General features: G+C 43.3%; 1 non-coding gene across 1 annotated transcript; it reads right to left on the bottom strand.

The window, feature by feature from the left end:
• Window positions 1-226: 226 nt before the first annotated feature.
• LOC149811979 (small nucleolar RNA R71) lies at window positions 227-329 on the bottom strand. The gene has a single exon (XR_016428634.1). It is a non-coding gene; the product is annotated as a small nucleolar RNA R71 (small nucleolar RNA).
• Window positions 330-7,297: the final 6,968 nt, after the last annotated feature.

Below are 7,297 nucleotides of genomic sequence, written 5' to 3' on the forward strand. Positions count from 1 at the left end.
CACGAGGATCCCTACCGACATTTAGATGAATTTCTCGAAATCTGTTCTACAGTCAAGATACAGAATTTCGATGATGATGCTTTGAGGTTGACTCTATTCCCCTTTTCATTGAAGGACAAAGCCAAGTATTGGCTAAAGTCCTTAGATTCTGTAGAAATAGAGTCCTGGGATCAATTGCAATAGGAGTTTCTTCGGAAATATTTTCCCATTGGTCGTACGAACCAATATCGTAGAGCCATCACTAGCTTTTCAGAGCTAGATGGTGAGCGCTTTCATGAGACCTGGGAGAGAATGAAGGATCTCCTCAGGAAATGTCCCCATCATCAGGTGCCGAAATGGCAATTGGTGCAGAGCTTCTATGATGGATTGTCTGACAAGAACCGTCAGATGATCGACTCTTCATGTGGAGGGACATTCATGTTGAAGAGTGAGGACGAAGCATGGAGGCTATTTGATACATTGGCCGAGAATTCACTTCACCACGCTTCGAGCTCTCATTCAGATAGAGCCACACCCAGCATTCATAAGACAGCTGGTGTTCTTGAGATTGGTCCATCTACTGCACTACAGTGCAAGGTCGACATGATTGCTCAGAAGCTGGACCATCTTCTCTCAGGACCATCCACTACACAGCAGGTGTGTACTCTTTGTGCCAGTCCGGCACACGAGATCACTGAGTGCCCCTCGGCAGCTCAGTACCCTGAATTTGTTCAAGAACAAGTTCAGGCAGCTCAGGGTTACGTCAAACCGCCGAATAACCCATTTTCATCGACATATAATCCGGGTTGGCGTAACCATCCCAATTTTTCATGGAAGAATTCACAGTATTCCATGCAGATGCCTACATCCTCTCAGCCAGCTAGGCAGCCATCTTTTGCTCAGCCATTCCAGAGACCGAGCTATTCTCAGTCTTCTTCTTCATCAGTTCCTCCCCCGATTCAGCAGGAGTCTGCCCCGCAAACATCTTTTGAGGAGAGACTTCTCCAGACATTCCAAGAGATGAAAACCTCTAATCAGAACGCCTTTGAGAAGTGTAGCCAGATTTTGAGCTCGCATACGCAGTCCATTGCGAAGTTAGAATCGCAAATGGGACAGTTAGCTGAGGCTATTAGTAGGAGACCCGAGGGTACATTGCCGAGTTAGGCTGTCATGAACCCGAAGGGTAAGGACCAGATGACTGAAGACCTATTTCATACTGAGACACAGCAGCAGGCCAAATCGGTTATGGCCCTGAGGAGTGGACGTGAGTATCACGTCGAGAGCAGATAGCGAGAGAGTAGAGAGAGGATAGAGGAGCCAGAGACCATTGTTTCACCTACGTCGGCTCAGCCATCATCCCCATCCCCATCATTATCTTCATCATCAGTACAGAAGAAGGACAGGAGTGAGCCTTCTCACATAGAGGAGGAGCCAGCAGAGTATATTCCCCCACCACCCTATCCCAAAGCATTAGAGTCTCCTGGATATAGAGGGAAGCAAGGTGCGAAGATTCAGAACATGCTTGACATCTTCAAGCATGTGCAGATCAACCTACCTTTGCTCGATGCGATTCAGCAGGTGCCGACATATGCCAAATTCCTGAAGGAGCTATGTACGCAGAAGAGGAAATCTAGATAGCGAGTTCCTAACAGGGTCCATCTGACTGAGCAGGTGAGTTCAGTACTTCAGCATCAGACACCACCAAAGCTCAAGGACCCTGGAGCCCCTATCATTGCGTGTACCATAGGGAATATCCGGATAGAACGCACATTGCTCGATCTTGGAGCAAGCGTGAACATTCTGTCCGGGTATTTCTTTGATTCTTTCGGGCTAGGAGAGATGAGATCGACTCCTATTACACTTCAACTGGCAGATCGTTCTGTTAAGGTACCGAGAGGTGTCTTGGAGGACGTGCTAGTTAAGGTGGATGACTTTTATTTTCCAGTCGATTTCATTATTCTTGATATGGAAGGAGTAGACAGCCAGCACCAGATACCGATCATTTTAGGCAGATCATTCTTGGCGACTGCCAATGCGTGCATCAACTGTAGGACCGGAGCCATGGATCTCTCATTCGGCAATAGGAAGGTAAAGCTGAATATTTTCAATGCCGCGATGGGACCAGCGGGAGACATGGACTGCTTTCATGTAGACATTGCACATGAGTTAGTGGAGGAGCAGCCCGAGTTGTACATTACTGAGGATTCTTTAGATCTGTACCATATAGAGAAGAATAGTAGTGTAGATAGTGTAGATGTGTCTAGAGTGTCGTCAGAGAGACCACCTTGGGGAGCTGTCAGGGAGCCTCTTCCACCACTTGCGGAGACCCCCGCCAAGTCTTCGATCGAGTCACCTCCGAAACTCGAGTTGAAACCCTTACCGGATTCACTCAAGTATGCATACCTCAGAGATGAGGAGACTCTGCCTGTGATCATCTCATCCTTGCTCACTGAGGAGCAGGAACAAAGATTGCTGACTATTCTTCGAGAGCACAAGGCAGCGATTGGCTGGAGAGTTGCTGATCTGAAGGGGATTGATCCTTCATTCTGCATGCATAGAATCCATTGTGATGAGGAAGTCAAGCCATTTAGGGATATGCAGAGAAGGCTAAATCCCAACATGAAGGAAGGGGTAAAGAAAGAGGTAGTGAAGTGGTTGGATGCCGGAATCATTTACCCTATTTCTGATAGCCAGTGGGTCAGTCTGATTCAGGTTGTGCCGAAGAAGTCAGGACTTACTGTGGTTGAGAACGAGAAGGGTGAAAGAATTCCGATGAGAACCACTACAGGATGGCAAGTCTGCATCGATTATAGGAAGCTGAATGTGGCAACTAGGAAAGATCATTTTCCATTGCCATTCATTGATCAGATCTTAGAGAGACTCATAGGGCAGAGCTACTACTGCTTTCTAGATGGATATTCAGGATACAATCAGGTAGTTGTCCATCCTGACGACCAGGAGAAGACCACGTTTACATGTCCTTATGGCACCTTCGCGTTTAGACGTATGCCGTTTGGGCTCTGTAATGCCCCGGCTACTTTTCAGAGGTGCATGCTTGCTATCTTCTCGGACATGATTGATGATGTGATGGAAGTTTTTATGGACGACTTTTCAGTGTATGGCTCTTCTTTTGAAGATTGCCTCCAAAAACTTACTCGAGTACTGAGTAGGTGTGCGGAGACAAATCTCGTCCTGAGTTGGGAAAAGAGCCATTTTATGGTCCAGGAGGGGATTGTGCTCGGACACATTGTGTCCAAGCGTGGCATTGAGGTTGACAGAGCGAAGGTGGAATCCATTTCCCGTTTGACTCCACCCACCTTTGTGAGGCAGATTCGATCATTTTTAGGGCATGCGGGCTTTTATAGGCGGTTCATAAAAGATTTCAGTAAAATCTCTCGACCGCTATGTACGTTACTGGAGAAAGACCAGCCCTTTGTTTTTTGTGAGGATTGTATGAAGGCCTTTGAGATTCTCAAAGAGGCCTTGATTACTGCACCCATTTTGAAACCGCCGGATTGGACTCTCCCATTTGAGATTATGTGTGATGCGTATGATTACGCTATGGGGGGCATTTTAGGACAACGCATTGATAGGAAGCCCTATGTGATCTACTATGCGAGTAGAACTCTATCTGATGCTCAGATGAATTATACTACGACAGAGAAGGAGCTACTTGCTGTAGTTTTCGCATTGGATAAATTCAGGTCCTATTTACTCGGTTCGAAGGTGGTTGTCTATTCTAACCATTCTGCATTGAAATATTTGTTGAATAAGAAAGACACCAAACCGAGATTGATTCGTTGGGTCCTACTACTACATGAGTTTGATCTCGAGATTCGAGATAAGAAGGGAAGCGAGAATGTAGTAGCAGACCATCTTTCCAGACTGATCATGGAGACCATGCAGGATCAGAGGCCGATCAGTGATTCTTTCCCCGACGAGCAAATCATGTCAGTCAGTACACCGCAGTTACCCTGGTTTGCAGATATTGTGAACTATCTGGTTTCGAGGCAGATACCTGAGCATTGGAACAAGAATGAGCGTGAGAGATTCCTATCTCAGGTGAGGCACTATTATTGGGATGAACCAGAATTGTTCAAATACTGTGCAGACCAGATCATTAGGAGATGTGTTCCGGAGGAGGAGTACCAGTCCATTCTGAATTTTTCCCATTCATTAGCCTGTGGAGGGCATTTTAGTAGTAGGAAGACGGCTGCAAAGGTTTTGCAGTCAGGATTTTATTGGCCCACACTTCACAGGGATGCTCATGAGTTCTGTAGGCGATGTCTGCGATGCCAGCAGATTGGGAACATGTCCAAGAGGGACATGATGCCCTTGCTTCCGATTTTGATAGTCGAGATTTTTGATGTTTGGGGCATTGATTTCATGGGACCATTTCCGCCTTCATTCAGAAATTTATACATCCTGGTGGCGGTTGATTATGTGTCCAAATGGGTCGAGGCTGTGGCAACCGAGACCAATGATCATAGAGCAGTGCTTAAGTTCATCAAGCACAACATTTTCAGTCGTTTTGGTGTGCCACGTGCGATGATTAGCGATGGTGGCAAGCATTTTAGGAATGTACAGATAGCTTCTCTGTTGAGAAGATATTATGTCAATCATAGATTCACCACTCCATATCATCCGCAGACTAGTGGACAGGTTGAAGTGTCCAATAGGGAGATTAAGCGAATTTTAGAAAAGACAGTTCGTCCGGACCGCAAGGATTGGTCCCAACGCTTAGATGATGCACTTTGGGCATACAGAACTGCATTCAAGACTCCCATTGGCATGTCCCCGTATCGCCTTGTATTCGGGAAAGCATGTCATCTTCCTGTCGAGCTAGAGCATAGAGCGTATTGGGCTATCAAGAAATTGAATTTTGACCTCACCCAGGCTGGCAAAGAGAGAGCATTGCAGCTCTCAGAATTAGAGGAACTCAGGAATGATGCGTATGAGAATGCCAAATTATACAAAGCTCGCACGAAAGCATTTCATGATAAGCATATTGTCAGGAAAGTGTTTGAGCCAGATCAGAAAGTGTGGCTATACAATTCTCGTTTGCATTTATTCCCAGGAAAGTTGAGATCGAGATGGACAGGTCCTTACATCGTGAAAGAAGTATTTCCCCATGGAGCAGTGACATTATTCGATCCTATGACCCAAGGTACATTCAAGGTAAATGGGCAAAGACTGAAGCCCTTCATTTCAGATGCCTTGCAGGATGGTGAGTGTGAGATAGTGCATCTCACGAAGGCATGAGGATTCGACCAGAGGGATGTATCATATGTACATTAATTTGTTTTTCATTTCAGAGTTTTTCTTTATTCAGTATTTCATTTCACATGTGCTAACTTGTGTTTTGATGTATGCAGGAGGAATTTAACATTTAGTGTATCAGTTACCAGGTGCATGGAAGAGCTTTCAAAGAATTCAAAGATCAGATGAAAATCAACTTCAGAAGCTCAGAGCAAATCAGGTTGTATCTATCCTTTCTCCCATATTTTTGTTAGTGTCTTTTAGTGTGCATTTGCATTACATTTTTACTTATTTTGTATGCCACTAGGGACAGTGTCATTCAAGCATGGGGGGTGGTTTAAATGCATGCACACAAAAAATTCAAATTTTTTTTTTCTGACTGGTAATTAAAGTAGGCATTTGAGAACAAGTTGTAGCATATATGATTGTTTTTTGACATAATCTAACAGTTTATAAAATTTTAAACCCCATAAAAAAAGTTTTATTTTCTGAACTGAGTCAAATAGAGTAGTTGTTTATGAGAAAATTCAAAGAAAAGATAGTATTTGATTGTTAGAAAATTTTGAATCACTTTTGTATGAGTATGCACAGTATGTTTTGTGAAAGAAATAAGCAATGAAAAGATGTGTTTGAAAAATGAGTTTAAAAGAATAGAGCTACGTTTAGTTGATGTCTTCGGGAATCCTAGTAGGGGAACTCAGACACGAGATGAAGTGTTTGAGTATCTTAACGAAAAGGATAACGAAGGAGATCGTTTTCTTGTCTAAGTCGATATCTGTGGCCTTTGTAGTTCGAGTAAGTAGAATCTGAAGGGTGTTTTACACCTGGTGCCCCAAAGCCAGCTGGTTTGGGAGCCACCGGTTCGAAAGCTTGTTACATGAACTGCATAGAAAGCCTAAGAGATAGAGACATTGCACAGGACGGGAGGAAGACTATACGTAAACTATTAGAATAGAAGGTCTAGTGACTCGAGCAATTAAGTCCGAGGGATACTGTGTATCTAGTGCCCTAAGGCCGACCGGCTTGGGAGTCATTGACCCAAAGCTCGCTACACGGGTCACGAAAACTCACTATTCGAAATAGTGCTCATGTGAGAAGAATGCTCAAGAGAACAAATTTGAAAAAGAGTGAAAATGAAAGAAAAAGAATGTGATGAATAAGAAAATTTTCATTGCTTAAGCATATATGTGTATTACTGTGCAGAAAATATACAAGTGAGAATAAATGAGTAAAACATGAGAATACTTGACTTTCGGAGAAAAATCATGAACTAGCTACAATATTAGAAAAGTGAAGGAAAAGAATTTTTACTGTGGTAGCATGAGATTTTTAAACTCGTTTTGAGAATGTCAATTACATGAAATATTTGTTACAACTGCATTCTTAAGAGCCTAATATTTTTGAAAAATCATCATCGCACTTCATTGATGTTTGTGGGTAGCATCTCTGCAAACCCTCACGAGACCTTACTCGTCCACTAGTGTAAGCTAGGGGTTTAAAGGGCTTGTTGCATACGCTAAATGCAACCGTGATTCCTACGAAAGTGAGTTAGTATCATGCATTCATGTTTAGCATTTTTGTCTCTGTGGCATATCATAATTAAGGTTTGTTAAGGGACTAACAAACATTCAAGCATGGGGGTATTTGATGATGCATGAAATGCACATCATGTAAACAAGTTTTTCATGCATTTTGTATCAAGTTTAAGGTTTTAAACTCATGTTTAGAGGTGTTTTGATAGTAAGGGGCTATGGTTCGAATTTCAGAAAAATCAGAGTTAAAACGAGAGAATTATGGCTATTTCAGTGTTTGGGCCCGGATTTCGAGGTGGATCGGATCCATATCCGACCCAATTAGGTTAATTGGACCTTGGATCAACTCTTAGAAAGCCCAAAACCCAACCCACACGCCTATCCATATCCATTTCAAAAAGTTTTTCTGAAAACCCCCCAGAAAGTGGCGCCTAGCAAATTTTATTTTTTTAACCTTCTTTCTGAAAAATATCAAAACTATAAATAGTTTTTTTTAAAGAACCCTAGGCGTCTTTGGCTGTGTTTGG

This window comes from Nuphar pumila, chromosome 17, assembly GCF_984573655.1.
Source record: "Nuphar pumila chromosome 17, dmNupPumi1.hap1.1, whole genome shotgun sequence".
Lineage (NCBI taxonomy): Eukaryota > Viridiplantae > Streptophyta > Magnoliopsida > Nymphaeales > Nymphaeaceae > Nuphar > Nuphar pumila.